This window comes from Agrilus planipennis, unplaced genomic scaffold (assembly GCF_000699045.2).
Source record: "Agrilus planipennis isolate EAB-ADULT unplaced genomic scaffold, Apla_2.0 scaffold6, whole genome shotgun sequence".
Taxonomy (NCBI): domain Eukaryota; kingdom Metazoa; phylum Arthropoda; class Insecta; order Coleoptera; family Buprestidae; genus Agrilus; species Agrilus planipennis.
Genome location: NW_020439302.1, coordinates 2,732,981 through 2,753,833, shown reverse-complemented (window position 1 = coordinate 2,753,833; position 20,853 = coordinate 2,732,981). Strand labels below are relative to the sequence as shown.

The window sequence follows — 20,853 nt, the reverse complement described above, 5'->3', positions numbered from 1 at the left end:
TTTTCTCATTTTTTAAATATTGCAGTTTTTCTAGACTAATAGTGGTGTTTGCTAAGTATGATCTATATTTTTTTGTTTGAAGTAATAGAGATATAGTTTTTCTATCTTTATGTTATAGTTTCTTCAGTTCAGCAACTAATAGTTCTTCCTTATCTGCCTTTGTAACCCTTTTTAATAGGAAAAGAGACACTGATGCCAAAATAGTTTGTTTATCGAAATGCTTTTCTCAAAAAAGTATTTAAATGCAACATAAAAATAGATATTTTTTATTTATGCTATGCAAATACATTTTAAATGCAAGTATTTCAAATAAATCACATCCCTGACTGTTTGGTAAAAAGATTTTCTTATCATTTTTTATGAACTTCTTTAATTAGAAAGTTAAAAAGTTGTTCAATACTTTCCCATATAAATATTATAACACGATTACTAAGGAAAATACAACCACAATGTGAAAAATAAATCAATTGCAATTAAATAATAACAGTTCTAAGTCTAGCTAAAACACCTACTGTTTCCTATAGATTGCAGCTATTAATTTTAGAAAAAAGATTGATAATAAAATAAATTTAATTTCCGTTTGTTCATGCTCAGGGGTTCCTATCCTTTGGTTCAAAAAAGAATGGTGATGTACCCACCAGCCGTTAGTTACTAAACAATGGTTTTAGAATATCATCCTTCCCCTTCACTTCACCTCCCCTTGAGGACCTCCCAATGTGCACCTGTATCTGTATCTGGGTCGTTTTGCCTAAACGGGTTCTATAGCGGAAGACGCACATTATTAATTTATTTTCAACCCATTCAGGACCGAACAATAAAAAAACATATTGTGATTAGGATGGGTTAGGTCAGGGATAAGCCGCGGAACAGATGGACGCGTACCATATGACCAAATACGTAATTTTAAATAGACTTGAGACGATTGAAAAGAAAAACGCAGATTATTGTGGTCCAGTGACTCTAAACTGCTATTAACACGAACGTGTCAATTTTTAAGCGTTTTTGTTTTTGTTTGTCGAAGTCGAAAACATTCATTATGACATTTTCCACTACATAAATGTGAGGGGTAAAATCATTAACATAAATAGAACTTCAATATTAATTTGAAGTCATTTTTTCGATATTTTATTTACTTACTACAAACTACCTCAAATTAATGAGGGAAAAATTGGAAACCTCAAGTAACAGTGACAGGATTGTAACCAGCTTTGTCTTTCTCCATGAGCCATATTTGGGGAGAGGTGGCATTGTTGCAAATCTTAATTCCTATATAACCCAAAATGCGCTGAGTTCTTTGATATTATTCGTATATTAGGTCTAGTAATTATTATATCTCAGACCTCAAGTTTATTTCCACCCTGTATGGGCTAAGTAAGTAACCGTCTATTGGTCCCCACCAGTATGAATGTTGAATAATTAACTAAAAACAATTTTATTGCGACTTAATTATTTTGCTGGCATTAGTAGTAAGTTAAAATTAATTTCGACATTGGACACCATCAAAATCTACGTACAGCCCCTTGTTTCCTTAATCTGGTCCTGTCCTGGCGTGGATGCCTATTCATCATCATTCTTCGGCTGACAAAATAAATTTTCTCGGGTACCTAATTTAGCAATCATGTTCATCGAGAGGTAAATAGACAAAGCAATTTCTATGCTAGTATCATAAAGGGGTAATGTTTGTGAGTTTGGATGAAATGGGTAATCTGCGAAACAACTCATCCGATTGCAAAAATTCATTCGTCAATATTTAGAACAGACCCTTAGGTTGGACATAGGCTGTAGATTATTCCGTTAATATAAATCGATTTTTCGTGGAGACTAATTTTGCAAAGTAAGTCGAGAAAATGCATTTTTTGCGAAGGACATTCGCTGTCCGTCTGTCTGTCTTTCGGTCAAGACCCTTTTTGTCGGGAACGCGTGGTGTGATAACGTAAATAAATTTATTTCGAACATGGGGGTCATTTTTGGGGGGCCAATACGAAATTAAAGAGAAAAAGTTCTACAAAGTGTATCGTGTGACATATCAAATGAAAGGGCTTGTTATAAAGGTCTCAAATATATATTTTATAATTTTAAAATAAATAGATGAAAATTGACCATCCCTGCCACCCTTATCTCCAAAACCACTGACCCTAAAATTTTGACGAAAATACTTATAGGTTACAGGAAAATTAATAAAAATTCTATGGTTTGAACATAACCCGGTAAATCTTTCAACAAAACAATATTGTGTCTACAAATTTACATTTGCATTTTGAATACGTGGGTGAACATGTTTGTTTTCAATTTCATTGTAAAATTGGTTCTCGGGTTAGGGTTCCCTGCGTCCGAATGAAAAACGGAACCCCATCACTCATGCGTCTGTTTATCCGTTTTTGTACAGTGATGTCACTTCTACCCCTAAGATTCTTTTGTTTGCACGCCTACGTGTATAGACAAAGCGGAAAGAAATAATTATGTATAAAGAGTAAAAGTAAAAGAAACCAAAATAAAAATAGGCCAGGGCAACCAGCATAAGTGATCGCCTTAATAAACCGTTTGCTTTAATAGGTTTCGAAGTCGCAACAGCGACGGTGAACTTGTCACATGAAACCGCTCCCATTCATACATAGACTGACAATGAGTCGAACACATACGTAAGACACTCGTGTGTACAACAGTAACACACAACAACAAAAACAAAACAATAAAAAAAGAAAGACAGTCGATGTCTATGACACCGAATATTATGTTAACTGCCAAAACAAACGAATAAACAACTGAAAGGACAATGGATGCATTTGCAGCCCAGTAGGCCTTGCAAGAATCGCAATTGACTGTCATTTCTTTTATGAGCGCGTTCGTTGTCTCTTGATGCATTTCTGACGCCGTTTGCAACAAAAACTGTAATAGTTCTAGACTAAAATTGAAAATATCAAAAGGGGTACATCCTGCACTAAACGGCGGATGCATCGATTATATTTGAAAACGAATTGTTGATATTTTTCGACCGTCTCTCTGTATAAGTACTTATGGGAGACACCCGAAGAGGCTTTAACCACCCTGTACTGCGTTATTACTAATCGGTCTTAAATGTCTTTCGTTTTTGTTGTTAGCATTACGAAATCTGATATGAAATGCATGTCCTAAAGACCTCTAGTGTGTAATCGAATATTTCGCGAGCTCGGCATTGCGTGCCGAAGGCATAGGTGGCTAATTAGCCCCTAGCGGTGGACACATTACTCGATATCTATTGATAGGGTTGCATTTACACACATGCTTCCTCAAACACTAACATGAATTTGCAGCTTACAGGGCGATACATCAAAAAATTGTCAAAAAGTTTTTAATCGGTTAAGGGCAAGTACTTACTGATACCAATTGATTCTTTGCGAAATTTTAAGAAAAAAAAATTTTTAGTAAATAAGTACTTAAACTAAAAAGAGAAACTACCCCTATGTATCTCGAATTCTCATGTAGGCGTACGAAAATAAATAAACGTAAAACAAAAGTGGAAGGGAAGAAAAAATAGGGAAAAGGCGACTATAAAGATAGGAGACGAAAAATTAGAAGAAGTGGCTGATTTTAGGTAACTAGGAAGTCAGATAAGTCAGGACGGAAGGAGTAGTCGGGATATTGAGCAGAGGATAGCGCAGAGTCGCCTTCAATAAAAAGAAGTCACTTCTATGATCGCGAACGGTTAATTTATAAATTCGAAAAAGATTGTTAAAGGTGTATGTTTGGAACGGGGCGCTGTACGGGTGCGAAACATGGACGGTGAGCGCGGCGGAAAAGAAAAGGTTAGAAGCGATCGAAATGTGGTGTTACAGGCGAATTATGAGGATACTGTGATGGATAGAGACCGTTAGGAATGAAAAGGTATTTGAATGAATAGGAGAACAGAGGACTCTATGGAAGTCAATAAGAAATAGGCGTGAAAGGTTAGGCATTCTCATGCATAAAGATCTAGTTAGAGACATATTAGAAGCAGAAACAAGAGTCAAAGTAGAAAGTTAAGTATATAGGAACAATCCTAGAACTGATGACCTGTTGATGATGATGATGAAAAAGCTGAATCAGGGTTCGACTTTTGTATAAAATAAACTTAAAACAAACAAAAGGAATCCATAATTAATAAAANTCTTTTAACGGAATATTTACTTCATTGCTTGATTTTTTTTAAAACAAATGACGGTAAATTACACTATCGCTATTGAGGTGATGTAAAATATGAGTGCACGTATCTTGGGGAGGAGGTTCCTTGCTCGTCGGTTGTTTTTCCGCGATAACGAATAAAAAAACATATTTTTCTAAAACGATTAAGCGACAGAGGTCATCAACAAAAAAAGTAAAAAAAATCGTTTATTACATTTTATTATAACGTCAGCGATAGGTACTATCTTACAATAATTACAGAACTGATCATACCTAAAATAAACTGCATTGCATCTATTTTATCAAAAAACTTAATTAATTAATTATTTCTAATTGTCACCGTATCTAAAGATACGAAAACAAAAACAAGCGCCATGGTCGTGTTCATTGTTTTAATAAATCACGATAAACCATAAGCATTTACCATGTCAATGCCAGCGCTATTTTACTTTTTAAATTCTATTATACAGGGCGTAGCCGAAATAAGTGCCGAGCTTGCAGGATATGATACAGCACCATAAAACATAAAAATTAATTAAATGTTTGTATGTTCGAAAGTACAGGTAAATTCAGTCCCAACACTGGCAAAGAAGCGCGCCTTAATAAAATTATAACTATCTAAATCATCATAATCATCATAAGGTTGTCAGTCCTAAGACTGGTTGGACACACACTTCCACTCTTTCCTATCCTGAGCTAATCTTCGCATTTCCCTAAATCTAGAACAACCCACATCCTTAACTATTTGCGAACAGTAATCTAATCTAAGTCTACCTCTACCCCTCGTTTATGTCTCTAATATGTATCTGATTAGACCTTCATGCCTGAGAAGGTGTCCTACCAATCTAGTAATAGTAATATATTTTCAACATAAAGTTATTTACACAATACATACAATTCTTATCAATCTAAGCCTTCATTCACACCAATCTATCTCGCCTATTTTTTCTCTATCCACAGCATCCTCTTGATTAGTCTGTAACGCCACATCTCTAACGCTTCTAAACTTTTCTTTAACCCATACAGCGCCGCGCTCCAAAAATACACCCTTAACAATCTTTTTCGAATTTCTAAATTAACTGTTCGCGAGCATAGAAGTGACTTCTATTTATTGAAGGCGACTCGACCTACTTTATATCCCTACTACTCTTTCGGTCCTGACTTATCTATCTGACTTCCTAAATACCTAAAATCAGCCACTTCTTGTTATTATCTAAATGATGCTCTTTTATTAACTAATGTTTACTTAATTTGAATTTTTTTCTTTTATGCTGTCTGTAATTTACTTATTTAATTTATTTAGTTTAAACATTATGTGTAGTACAAAATCGCTTAGACGTTCGATAATTGGTGATGTTTACGTTCTCTATCTATGTAGCTGCAGACTTTTCATCGCACTACCCTTATGTGTTCATTTCACAAAATCGTTGCGAACAGGTTGCGACCGATACGAATAAATGATTTTTCACTTTACCCTGACCTGTGACCTCACATCAATGGGCCTCCGGTTCGCGTTCGTCCCGTAGGTTGATTGTAGTCTGACAATTTGATACATTTACGAAAGGTGAATGTTTTCGTAATTCGTTTAAATATAATAAGTATAAAAAAGGCGAAAGACACTGGCGACCATCCATCTCTCTTTCTGCTTCTCGTCGCCACCCAATCGCGATGCATTATTTATGACAAAGGTCAAATTTTGCCAACCTGCCTCCAAATTATATCGCGATGCATCGAAACCGTTGCAACAATTGCACCGGCGCAGCGTTTTATAGAAACGAAACAATTACACCTTACAATTGTTGTAGAGAAGGAAATGTGAACAATAAACCGACCTATAGGAGGGGTGCAATTTTCGTTTCTAATCTTAAATTTTGAATTTTATGAGCACATCTCCATGCATCGAAACTGTGTGGAAAAATTGCACCAGCGTTTTTCACTAACGAAATACCTGACGGTTATTGCATGGACTTAATTGAGTCGATGCGTACAAGGGGAAGGGCTTATCTAATAAAAGATTTCAGTTTCTATTCAATTATATTATATTCTATATAAAGCATAGGTAAAGGTCTAGATGATGGCCCCCACCCCCGAAGGGGGTAGGGTAGATCAAAAGAGGAGGTCTCCCCCACCACTGTAACATAAAAAGTTCGTGGAGGTCTCACCCCCATAAAAAGTTATGGGGGTTCAAAGTTAATAAATATGCCAATTTTTATACATTTCTAGGCATTCAAATATTTATATAGTCATTCTTAAACGATATTCAAAGGTAAAACTGATGAAAAATACATAAGAATGTTGAGAAAGTTATATAAAACATTATTTAAATATCTTTATCAATAGGGTAGGTTAGGTTAGGTTATCGGGTTTTGTTCAAGTGACCACCCTCTTTCGATCCACCACTTCCGCCCGCTTGAAAATAATTATTTTATTGAATTTTATTTGAATTATAGTGTATGAAAGTTGTCAAAATAACCAACTTTCAACCCCCATAACTTTTTATGGGGGTAAGACCGCCACGAGCTTTTTATGGTACAGTGGTGGGGGAGACCTCCTCTTTCGAAGCCACCCACTCCCACCCCCTTTGGGGGTGGGGGCCATCATCTAGACCTTTACCAAAGTATATATTTGCCTATTTACCTTAATTATTTATTTTTGTTTAAACAATATATAAGTTNGGGGTAAGACCGCCACGAGCTTTTTATGGTACAGTGGTGGGGGAGACCTCCTCTTTCGAAGCCACCCACTCCCACCCCCTTTGGGGGTGGGGGCCATCATCTAGACCTTTACCAAAGTATATATTTGCCTATTTACCTTAATTATTTATTTTTGTTTAAACAATATATAAGTTCCTCTAAAAGTGCAATTCGTCCATTCGACTTAATTTATAACGAATATCCTGCAGCTAACGCATTACACAAAGTTGGTCCTCGGTTCGCAGTGCAGTGGTCGCAGATATCCCCCCCCCCTTCACCCCTCCGCCTTCATGTCCTTTTTCCAGAAACTGTCATCGCTGGGTGGGCCTTTGTTATACATAAGTATATTTGCCCAAAAGCGTTCTAAAAATCAAAAAGCCAAAAACAATATTTGGGTCAGGGCACAGACGATTCGCTCACTTGATTGCAATGTGCATAAAGTGCACAATGGTTTTTTTTTTAATTAATTTAAATTGCAACGAACGCCACTTAAGCAACTAAATTGATGTCAATTTTTTTAAAGCAAATGTAAGAATTGACTAATCGTTTTTGATTTTCTTCTGTTTATCATTGAATGTTAAATGTTTTCTTCTTTATTCATTTTTTCGTTTCGTCTTGGGACCCCGACATCATTTTTTTTTTCTAAAAATATTTTAAACCTTTAAAATAAGAAGTTACCAATAAGAAGCATATTTTGTATCTAGTATTTTTAGTATCTTGCCTGATACTATCCTAACACTACAAAAAATGTAGTCGATTCTAAAAAAAATTAAAATAGTGACTTTTGGCTGGACTTCTCATTAAAATAGAATCCTGGACATCCCTATATTTTTTTTTTATATTAATCTTTTCGGTTTCATTCGTTATGAACCTTGTTTTTGTACGTTAACAATCAGGATAATAATGATGACATGGAATTTAATTATTATATTAATTATACAATTGTAAATTAGTACCTTAGAATTACTTCATTGGCAGACGTGCTTGCAATAAATTAGATAAGAATGCGGTTGTCATGTAAGTACAGAGATAGATATGTTTGTTGAGTTTTTCTTTTGTCAGCTCGTCCTGCGTAAAAGTCCGGTCCTGTTAGATTGCATCGAAGTCAATGTCTTTCCGCGGGCAGCCATGAGAAAGCCGTAAAACTGCATATCTAACAATATGTCGACCTTGGCTAGGTTAGTGAATCCAAAAAATTAAAGCAGAGAAATCATCTATAGTGCAATGAGGCAGAAAATATCGCCCCAACTCCTTTTTAAACTATCTAAATCTATGCACGATTTCCACACGAAATCCATCGTTCCTTATCGGCCTTCCTAAGGTAAATCCTTTACGAATACAACACAAAATTGGGATTATGTAAGCCAAACAAGAAGGTCAGGTAAAGAACACCAAAATTCTATCACTTAGAACACAGTAAGTTAAGTTTTTTACATTTTATTAACAAGAATTATTCGCCAACTAAAAACAAAACGATTGGCCTATTTCAAATTTGTGACACACAGTGAAACTCGTATCAAAGTAACTTCCAGCCACCACTTGACCATCACATCAACTTCTTCCGAACTATCGTGGAAAGGGAAAGAATAATGTTAAATTATTAAGTTAGTGATTGTGTTAAGATCGACCGTAGGATTTAAAACTGAAGGCACACAAACAGCCCGTTGGTGCAGCAACTTAAAGATTTTAATATTGATCGGGAAGACTTTGGTTGCTGTTTTAACGCGTTCTAGAACGTTCTTATGTCCAAACTATTCAGTTATTTCTGAAGATGTTGTCTTCCACTTATGGGCATAGAAATATTATGTGTATAAGAAGTTAAAAATAGCATAACTTCTTGGTACATACGTGGGATATAATTTTACAAATACCAAGTAAGTACTTTGTGATTATAGACGAAGGTATTAAGGACAACAGAAAGAAAATATTCAAACTGTGCGGTATTTACCATAATATGTCTGGGTTTAGAAATAACAAGTCCATTTGTCAATTTTTAGAAATAAGATTAAGGCATTGCATTCGTAATAGCTGGAAAAATGGGTTGAAAGCTTGAAAAACTTTAATGAAACCTATACAATAGAACGACAGTGTAATAGTACACTATAACAAGAAAATTATGAAAACACAATTTGATAATTTAAATGTCTATATACGGTAGAATTCTTGCTACACCCCTTTTATTTTCTTTTTTTTTTGTTCTGGTTCATTCCTGGCATCATATAATTATCAACATTTAAATATATAAATTTATGTAGTAATTGACTTTCAATTGTAATATTCCTTTAATCATTTGTCGTCAAATTAATGCAAAAGTAAGCAATTAAACAAAAACAAAAGAAAAGAAACCAACTACTAGATTATTCGTTATATTTGCCATGAACCATATTAGCTATTTTTACGTAGTAAGTATGCATTGTTGTTTTTTTTTGTTAAGATATATTATTGTGTAACTTTTTTTATTTAAATCTCACTGCGTTGATATACTTCGTTCATAAATAACACTACACATCATGGATGGATGTAACTGATTTAATGTATTGAAGTACTCAATTAACATTTTTAATAGGTTGTAATCAGCGAAATATTTAAGTTTATATTTGCCTAAAAAGTACACCTGTAGGGGTAGATATACAGGGGCAAAAGATTAGTATGCTTAGATTTGCAAGGAGGAGTTACAGATAGCTTTAAATAAAATGGAAGCGGTATTGTATGAAAATAAATAAAAGTAAAACAAAAATACTGGTATACAAGGGAAGAAGAAGTAGAGAAAGAGCGAATATAAAGATAGGAGACGAAAAATTAGCAGAAGTAGCCGATTTTAGGTATCTAGGAAGTCAGAGAAGTCTAGCGTGGATAGAGAAGGTTAGAAATGAAGAGGTAATAGAAAGAATAGAAGAATAGAGAACTCTACGGAAGTCAATAGGCGAGATAGGTTGGTAGGACACCTTGTGAGGCGTGAAGGTCTAGGCAGAGACTTATTAGAGGCAGAAACGCGAGGGGTATAGGTAAACCTAGATTAGATTTCTGTTCGCAAATAATTAAGGATGTGGGTTGTTCTAGTTTTATGAAAATGCGAAGATAAACTCAGGGTCTCATCCCTACCATAAGCATCTTAAAATCAAAAATCTAGGGGTGTAATTGTTGACTTTTTTGAGACTAATATCATATGAAGTCAATAAAAAAAATAATAACTTTGAGAATAAGTTCTTTCAGTTTTATTTTTACCGCTAAATTAGAACATGGCTTCCAAATTGCCTAAATATTTCAAGATTTTGAACTGTCTCATTCTCAAAATTTGAGTAATGTTGGTTTGTCTTGTTTGGTTTTGAAAAGTTTGCATTTTTTGAAGAAATAAAGTAAGTGAACCCATCCTAACCTACCTAATAAATTTAATGTTTATTCCTCGATCCATCACTGCATTCGTTGTGGATCCTTGAAAACTAGCCGATAGCAAAATGTGTCTTAAATCCTCAACTTTAATTTCAGAATGTAAAGTTCTTAATTAATAAATTAAGAGATCGTGCACGAATTTATTTATTACATTCGTTCTTACATACTGAATAAAATAACCGACAGGAATTGTGGTAGATAATTAAGGGACATGAGTATATAACACTACGGAGTAATAGTTTATGTATGTGCAAATGTACCGTAGCCAGTTAGTTATGTAGTTGGTCGTCCTCGACAGTATGCGTAAACAAACACTATTAAGTTACTAGGCTAGACAAGCCAAGTTGACATGGTCAGGGTTCTGTCAAGGTCAATGCCAAAAACAAAACGTTCTGCCTCCTCTCCTCGTGGTCTATGCACCGCGATTATTAGAGTCGTCCTTCGCGGACGCAGATCCGTCTTCGCCGTGTACAGTCGCCGTCAAAAGTTTTTTCTTGTTGTTGAAGAGGGAACTGAATAAATTATATGGCTCTGCAAGGGATATCTAGTAGAATATTCTGCTGAAACATATGTAGGGGTGGAGGGTTAATATCGAGTTTTTTATGGTTATACATAGACCTCCATGAGAGAACTTGCCCATAGACTCTGCTGAACCGTGTGGAAACGGGGGTTGATGCCTGAAAAATGCTATTTTCATTATTAAAAAACAGGTTCTTCCCCCCCTATCATTCACTGTGAGCTCAAAAAGGTTTGAAACCATTGCTTCGAGTGGTCGAAATTCACTTTTGTGAACAATTTGTTTTAAAAATATTTTGAAAAATTAAATTTAAAGTTGTTTGTAAATAGGTATGCAACACATCGTACACTTCAGCATAAGAAATTGCTGATACTAACTACGTAATACTACTTTTCCCTGCGTTGACAGCACTCATAATTTCTTTTATATATAACATTCTTTGTGGATCAATCAATCATAGTCAATCACTGTCTATTGCACCGCATGCAAAAGATGACGTATTTCCTGTGGTAGCCATTTAGTGTTTCCTTGGATTAGTCGACCATCTGAGGGGCGTCAAAATGTGGCTACAACATCTTTTAATGTGCCCAAAAATATGGTTTTGTAATGTATATCCTAGAGATATCACATTCGCCAAAATATGTTTTTTTCTATAACTAATGTTGCTGTGACATATTACTAACGCAGTTTTCAGAATTTTACTTGAACTGTACCCCGTGGGAAAACTGAACTCACTACGATATCTTTACTATTATAAACTGTTTTGGAGAACGGCTAACATTATTAGGGAAACTGTCTGTCCGAAAGAAACTTCAAACTTATTTATTTCATCCTAAATGTAACAGTTGAAAAACGATTATAAGCATTTCTTATTTCCATATACTTTTATCCTTTCTATATTTCAAAATCCTACTTAATCAGTATATATAGTACAATACACAAATAAAATATGCTAAGTATATTATTTTTCATTCCAGATACTTTTGCGCCTAGCTGTCGAAGAAGATGCAGACTTTTGTGGTAAGTGTTATCTAAAATAATAATTAACAAATAACTAGTCGTTTCAGTGCCCAAAAAGGGGCCCAAATATACAGAAAAAGTGCGATTTTTAGGTATTTCTTTTTATTATTGTTTTCTTGTCCAATTGGTAACGTAATGATTTTCCCAAAAGTCTTCATAATAAGTTAATAATTTCAAACCCTTTGGTAGGGTCTAGCAATCGAGTTATTAACACAGACTTGCATAATTCTCTAATCTGACTCTGATTATTTTGTTTTATTTATAACTAAGTTTTATCTAGAATTTCTGCATATTATCTGCTTCGTTTTCCCATATTTTATTTTGAATCCAACCGTAATAATACTTCTTTATTGCTAACTCAGTATCATTTATTGAACATGCCTGGTAGAATACGATTGGACGATGCGACTACCTTGTAGCGGACCAGGGTAGTGTGTCATTTCGGTTTGTTCATAAGGTGGTTGCTCCCTGACGGCGTCAGGGTCACGTCAAGTGGATTGGACTCTTTATTGGACCTAATTTGTTTATTGTGCACTTGGAACGTAGCTGTTGTTATTTTATTTTTATTATTTATCACTCACTTACGAATTATGCAATTTGACTTTGGCTTTTCAATGGTGCGCAAGTAGTTGGATTGAAAAGGAAAGATCCGAATTCAAATACATAACATTATTTAGGTATGAAGGGGTGTCGCGTGTTTTAAATGATTAATATATCGATTTTTCGATCGATAGAAACCATTCGTAAAGACTGATCTTCAATTTTTTTGGTGATAAAAATTAATTCATCATCGTCATCATCATCACTACAAAGGTTCCAATCCCTAGATTGGTCGGACCCGTACCTCATACTTCTTCGTATCCTGTACCATATCTTTCATTTTCCGAAAACTGTAGGTAGCACCGCACATTAATTACCTAATCGCGAATAGTAATCTAATCTGGGTTTTCTTTTGCACTTTTTTAGGGTTCCGTACGTTCGAATGAAAAACAGAACCGTTACAGGTTCACTCGTCGTTCTGTCTGTACGTTTTTTTACTCTTGTTTCTGCTTTTAATATGCTTCTCTACTAGCTCAAGGCGTTAAGACAACAGGTAAAAGTTGGTCTGTGTTCTGTCGGAGCTGCCTGCGACGCGCTGATGAGATCCAAAAAGATCGAAATCGCGATCCGCGTCTGGCAGTTTCGACAGAATACAGACCACTTCGAATTATTTTAGCTCAAGGCTGTCAGTCAGTCAGGCTAAGTAATCAAAACGGAATAAAAAAAAGTTCAAGGCAGGCTGAAAACGGACCCTTTCCACATTTGTACCCGTAAATTTCCCAATATTTGTCGACTTGAATTTGCTACATTAAATTGTATTAAATTTCATAATTAACTTAATTTTTCATCAAGCTTCAAAAATCTTAACTGCAATCGTATAGATATAGAAGGGCGGATGAACTTTTATGTTCAATCCAGTTGTGGTAGAAACAGGGAAATAAGCGAGCCCATGTCAGTTATGAGGGTGTAGATATTAATTGAAATAATGTAAGGGTGAGATAAAAGGATATAAAAGTGGTGCAAGTGCAACAGGTAGTTATAGAATCTGGGCAACATCGTAAGAAAGTAAAAGGAAAAGGAAGTTAGACGAGGCGATTAGGACCTAAGTAAAATTTTTCGTAATCATTCGGTGAGTAGGATAGGATAGAAGCACAAGCAGAAGGGTAGAGGTAGACCTCGGTTAGATTACTATTGCAACCAGTCTTAGGACTGACGACCCTATGATGATGATAATGGTGATCATGAGTGGATTATTTATTACGTATTTGGCTTTCCTCTAAGTAGAAAAAGGAGACTGTGGTAAATATTAATTAAAAATTAAAAGGAAGACTCACCCCTACGTGTTTCGCCCACTTCATACGTAGTCTCGCATTGATAGTGCCCACGTATGAAGTGGGCGAAACACGTGTCCGCTCAAATAAAGTTTTTTGTGGTAATTAGGGGTGAGTCTTCCTTTTAATTTCTAATGGCTTTCCTCTGTATTACAATTAACGACTAAGTATTGATCAGTCTCATAATCATCATAAGGCCTTCAGTTCTAAAACTGCTTGGATTCTCACCTTCACTCCTTCCTATCCTGAGCTAATCTTTTGCATTTCCCGACATCCTTAACTATTTGTGAACAGTAATCTAATCTAGGTCTACCTCTTCTCCTCCTAACTCCCGTTTCTGCCCCTAATATGTCTCTTACTAGACCTTCATGCCTGAGTTGTCCTACCAACCTATAGGGTTGTTCGGAAAGTCATTTCGTTTTTTTTTGTGGAAATGAAAGACAGTTTTCGTATAATAAACAAATACTTTATTAAATTATATATTGACCGTTCTGGTCCAACACCTTTTGCCATCTTTCTGGTAGTAGCATAATTCCACGCTCATAAAATTTTTGGTCTTTGCTGGCAAAAAACTGATCGAGGAGGTTTTTGACCTCCTCATTTGAGGTGAAGGTTTTACCGTCTAAAAAATTTTGGAGTGACCGGAACAAATAATAATCCGATGGTGCCAGGTCTGGAGAATATGGTGGGTGTAGCATTGTATCCCATTCAAGCTGTAAAAGCTTTTGGCGAGTGACCAAACTTGTGTGAGGTCTCGCGTTGTCTTGGTGAAACACTACACCTTTCCTGTTGATTAGTTCTGACCTTTTCTGTTGAAGTGCATCATTCAGTTTGTCCAGCTGATGACAGTAGACTTCCGAATTAATCGTTGTGTTATCCGGTAAAAGCTCAAAAAAAACGATTCCTTTAAAATCCCACCAAACAGACAGCATCACCTTTTTTTGGTGAATATCGGCTTTGGAAATGGTTTGAGCCGGTTCATCTTTTTTGCTCCATGACCTCTTGCGTTTGACGTTGTTGTATACAACCCATTTTTCGTCCCCAGTGATGATGCGCTTCAAAAACGGATCATTTTCGTGACGTTTGAGAAGCGAATCGCAGACGTCAATGCGGCGACACAGATTTCTCTCTGTGAGAACATGGGGAACCCATACATCGAGCTTCGAGGATAATCCCAGGCCTTTCAAGTGGTCATAAACTGTTGAATTTGATAAATTTAACCTCAATCCGATCTCACGTGTTGTTATTCGCCGGTTCACATCAACTAATGCCTTTATCGCGTCTTTATCAGCTTCAACCGGCCTTCCCGAACGTGGTGCATCTTCGACATCAAAATTGCCGGATCGAAATTTAGCGAACCAGTTCTGGCACTGGCGTACTGTCAACACACCTTCTCCATACACATCAGTCAATTTCTTTCTGGTTTGAACAGCATTTTTTACCCTTTCTGTAGTAAAACAGTAAGATATGTCGAAAATGCTGCTTATCGTTCTCCATATTTAAAAGGGCACCAACCAAAAACTACTGCGTAGAATTAATTGGAATTTTTCACACACAAGCCTTGCTATATGAGCTCTCAAAGCATATAAAAATTATACGGCTTAAATGTGAAGTTGGGTGCAAAAGAATACAATTAAATTCTCTGTCGGGAAAAAACGAAATGACTTTCCGAACAACCCGATATTTGTGAACAGTAATCTAATCTAGGTCTACCTCTACCCCTCCTAACTCCCGTTTCTGCCCTTAATATGTCTCTGACTAGACCTTCATGCCTGAGTTGTCCTACCAACCTATCTCGCCTTTTTCTTATTGACTTCCATAGAGTCCTCCGTTCTCCTATTCTTTCTAATAACGGTATCCTCATCAGTCTTTTTTCGCCCATCGTCCATGTTTCGCATCAGTCTCATACCAACGCAAATTTTTAAACAGCGAAATTATTGAGCCCTTCCTGTTATTAATATAAATTAAGGCCACACTGTAACCTACAGTACAAAATTATTTCCGGCTTACAACAGAAATTCTTTCTGTTAAAGCTTCAGACATCAATACTATCTACTTTTCGTACCGACACACTTAACACATATTTATTTTTCTGACAATTTTAATGAAATGGATTGAATTAGGTCGTCGTTAAGGAAAACCAAAAATTGAATTTGATTGAATTCGTCCATGTACACCCCCGATTTCTGTAAAAACCCGAAATAGACGTCTAGAAGTCTAGACATCAAATGCCTCGAATCAAGTGTTTTTTTTCTCTCCAAAATATGCAATTATCTATCATCTCTGTACGATTTTATTCTCCTATTAGACGATTAGTGAGAGAGTGCGTGAGAGAGAGAGAGAGAGGGGGGAAATTTATGTGCTATTTTATGTGAACAGAAAGGAAAAGATATGAACACGTGTTGAAAATTGTCTAAGAAACAATTTCGACAATTTAGAGAAATTAATAGATCAGTCGATAGAGATTTACAACAGGATCAATTAATGTATTTTAAAACTTTAAATACCCTTTTTCGTATTTAATTATTGTTTTGTTCCCCTTAGGGTTGCCAAATTATTAACAGGACTTAATCCTTAGAAATTAAAAGGAAAGCGACCCGGCGCATTCACCAAAATTGCGCTTAGCTCTGATAACTTTTTATAGAGTATATTATAAACACAATATGATAGATAAAACAGATGTTTCATTTATTTATCCTATTTATTAACAACATGTTTCATAATTATCGATCCACTAAATCGTTGCAAAGTGATGCAGACGAAGTAATTTCGTAAATATTCGGTTGAAGCTAAATTCGCTACGAAATTCTAAGAAAAAAAATCCTTTTCAGTTTTTCAATAGGATCTAAAATAATGTATTAATTAACAAAAAAAGATTAAAACAGGCGACGAATTAGACCTCTGCAAGTACGTGGCTGCAGCGGTTAGTTGCAACTTGTAACCGCTTGCAGCTAAGGAAAAAGGCGCGTTCTCATTGGATAACGTTTTCAATCTTTCGTTGTCATTTGCTCGATAACTAACCGTCGTATCGAAAAATTTCAAAAGAAAAATCGTCTTTTAATTTCACAAGGAATACAATGATCGGTACAATTTTTTAAATATATAGGTATATATAATATTGTTGTATATATACACCGTGTATGTTTGTTTCCAATACAAATTTTCTTTAAGCTTTTTTCCAAAAGGATTATATAGGGTTGTTCGGAAAGTCATTTCGTTTTTTCCCGACAGAGGATTTAATTGTATTCTTTTGCACCCAACTTCACATTTAAGCCGTATAATTTTTATATGCTTTGAGAGCTCATATAGCAAGGCTTGTGTGTGAAAAATTCCAATTAATTCTACGCAGTAGTTTTTGGTTGGTGCCCTTTTAAATATGGAGAGCAATAAGCAGCATTTTCGACATATCTTACTGTTTTACTACAGAAAGGGTAAAAATGCTTTGGTCACTCGACAAAAGCTTTTACAGCTTGAATGGGATACAATGCTACACCCACCATATTCTCCAGACCTGGCACCATCGGATTATTATTTGTTCCGGTCACTCCAAAATTTTTTAGACGGTAAAACCTTCACCTCAAATGAGGAGGTCAAAAACCTCCTCGATCAGTTTTTTGCCAGCAAAGACCAAAAATTTTATGAGCGTGGAATTATGCTACTACCAGAAAGATGGCAAAAGGTGTTGGACCAGAACGGTCAATACATAATTTAATAAGGTATTTGTTTATTATACGAAAACTGTCTTTCATTTCCACAAAAGAAAAACGAAATGACTTTCCGAACAACCCTATAATTTGTGTACTTTTCAATGAAACTTGTCGTCGGCTCGCTGTTCCTTTTTTATTTACTGTCTAGTTGTTGCGTCTCCTGTGGGTGGACCACCAGCCGGCAGATACACGGCATAGGTCAGGAACTGGTGGATGATGCCCGACCTTTGCCATTGCATAAAAAAATACCGTCTAGACTCGCATCGTCCGGACGGTGTTAGTTAGGTGGGCATCAGCTTGTGCCTCTTTCGTATGCACTATAATAGTAATTAGTCTGTCGTATTTGTATGCATGTACCGTCGGCCAGATTGTCTATTGAATGGCTTCGACGATTGGTGTCTGTTGTTGTTTTCATAATCGTTTTTATTAGACACCGACGCGTCACGACGTGATGTTTGCCTTTTCCCTTGTTATTTGACAGGATAACTAGAAACTAGTCGGGTGGATGCTGTCGATAGAAAGCGGTGTCATGTGCCTTAATTCTATTGGCTACTCCTATTGAGTACTACGTTTTCTTATCTTTATATTGTAGTTTCTTCAGTTCAGCAACAAATAATTCTTCTATATGCTTCCTTATTTACTTTTCCCTTTTAGTTGGAAAAAAGAAACTGGTGCTAAAATAGTTTGTTAGTTTGTTTAGCGTGTAAGATCAAATACAAAATAGGGTTGCAAATAATTTTATTGATGTAAAATCAAAATCAATTATTTTTTATCAAAATATTTACAACCCTATTTTGTTTCTGATCTTTTACACATTTTAATAAGAGAAAGAAATGGAATCCATAGTTTCTTTAGGTTTGGATTCATCTAATGAGTGATTTTTTTCGAATCGTCTATTAAGGATTTTGAATTATAGGCATTTATTATGACACCACAATATCTTGTAGCTTTTAGTTTTACACAGCTGGTGTATATCAATTCGATATTGTTTCGTGGGCTGTTTTGTCGTAATTCCTAGAATTTCGTAGTCCGTTGCCAAAGGTATGATAAGTGGTGTTTCGGCAGGTGCTGATATCAATTTGGATCTTCAAAATTCCATGCACTATGACATTGAACCCGGAAAACAATCTCGATCCAATATTTCCGATTATCCATTTCCAAGGAGTTTAGAATTTTTTTGGACTCTCTTCAGTTAAAGAATTAGAAGGCATTCATGGAATGTCACTCTGTCCCCTTTTTAAGCTTCTAATACCTTCAATGGCCAATGTGAGCAATTTTCATTCATCATTTTATATAATGTTTGATCGGTGATACTAGCGAAACTTTTAAAGGCAAAAATGTATTTTGCATTTTACAAATAGAAAATTCGTTTGGAAAAGTATTTTATATAAAAAACAAAATGTTTTTCTCAAAAAAGTATTTAAATGCAAGATAAAAATAGATATTTTTTATTTTCTATTTCAATAAATCACATCTTTGCAGTAAACACTAAATTATGTTACAGTTGTATGCGTAATTTATCAATTATTGTCCTTTTTACTTGTCCTTTTTAGATCTTCTGTCATTGTTTTTCATTAAAAAATTCAATTAGAAAATTTCTCTTTTGATATCAAATAGGCATGAAGGGCTAGGGGTCAGAGACATATTAGAAGCAGAAACAGGAGTTAACAGAAGTAGACATAGACCCACATTAGATTACTGTTCGCAAATAGTTAAGGATGTACAAGGATGTTCTAATTTTAGGGAAAAGGGAAAATTAGCTCAGGATATTAGGAAAGAGTGGAAGTGCGTGTCCAACCAGTCTTAGGACTGACAAACACAACTACAGTTCATTACATAGAAAAAAATCGTTCTTTATGAATTAATTTTAACAAAAAACTTGAAAGCATCATAAATTGACAACTATCGACAATTAGTGGTACATGTCGGTAAATTAATATTAAAATAATTATACAGAAAATTGTCAGATACTGGATTAGTGAAATCGTTTTTATTAAAAATAGGTAAAAGTTCGTCCAACAACAGCAATCATGAAATTGTTCTCATTTTTAAACAATTCTGCAATACTGGAACCTTATGTTTATAAGATTATCCGAGTTTGCTGTGTAGTGGCTACTCATATCATTGCTATTTTTAACTCGTTGAATAATTGTTATAATTATATAATTAATTATACTTTTCGTAAAGGGTCTTAAAAAGTAATAAATTTTAAGATTAAGCGTCAGGTATTGCGACAGGAGAGGACTGCATAGTAACAGTGACGAGCTTCTAGTCTTATCTGCTTCGGCCTAATAATTTTTATCAATAAATTTTTATTGATCTTGGAGGTCATCGACAGCCCCTCCTACCTATCCATTTGCATTTAGTTACCTTTTTGTTATCTATTTTAGACGCGCTTATTATCGCATTTGTTAATCAAATATAAAAAGTTACATGAAATTATCAAAAAAAAAAGAGATCGATTGTATTGATCCGCGTCGTCATGATCTCCTTATAAGTATACGGTTTTACTTTGGTTTTATTCAAAAAACGGAAAGCCCCCAGTATGTATACGTATGTTTTATACTTTCTTCTTTTTATTGTAAATCATGCTCTGTCACGCAACAATTTAAATAGATATATAACCATGGTGTTAAATTAAGAACAAAATGCATTGTTTTCATCTAAAGTCCATTTTATAATATCTGTAGTTAACCTTCCCGTGACCGTTTCAATAATAATGAAACAATTACCGTTTAATAATTAAAAAACAAAAAAAATAATAACGTTGACACTTGCTTGTTACGATTACGTTGATAAAGATGCATTTTAAAAATAAATCAATATCCGTTGTTACAAATAAGCACGGAATATATTTAGCCATGAATTTTAAAAAGGGGGCACTTCTAAAAATTGTAGAGTGCACCTAGTGACAGCGCCCCAACGTAGGGGCTGTAAAAAGTATACACAAAAAGTACCCCAGTTATCGAGCCGTCAATAATTTAGTACAATTACCAGTTTGGCTGCAGCAATATCTTACCGCACTTCGTTATCGCTAGCGTCAAGTGACGAAACACTCATACCTATGTGCAACCTTCGCAACAGCTGGTACACAGACAGGTCAATAGAACATATGCACGCAGAACAAGCGACATGGTGGCCAATGAAAATGCGAATACGCGTCGTCGAGTGGTGCGAGATGACTCATTCTATTTCTTTTTCATGTAGCTTCATTTCCGTTAGTTTTTTCGGAGTACTATTCAAACGTAGTGTATAGCAAATTGGGTAATTAATTAATTCGTATAGTAAACTATTGTGAAAAAGGGGAAGAGGTAATGAAACAAGTAAATCCGGTCACTCCAAAATTTTTTAGACGGTAAAACCTTCACCTCTGAGGAGGTCAAAAACCTCCTCGATCAGTTTTTTGCCAGCAAAGACCAAAAATTTTATGAGCGTGGAATTATGCTACTACCAGAAAGATGGCAAAAGGTGTTGGACCAGAACGGTCAATATATAATTTAATAAAGTATTTGTTTATT

General features: G+C 35.2%; 1 long non-coding RNA gene across 1 annotated transcript in view; it reads left to right on the top strand.

Annotated features, from left to right (window-relative positions):
- LOC108744967 overlaps positions 1-20,853 on the top strand; it is a 126,364-nt gene that overhangs the window by 61,960 nt on the left and 43,551 nt on the right. Inside the window, exon 3 of the long non-coding RNA XR_003231932.1 lies at positions 11,715-11,757. This is a non-coding gene — a long non-coding RNA (uncharacterized LOC108744967). The remainder of the gene's footprint in view (positions 1-11,714; positions 11,758-20,853) is intronic.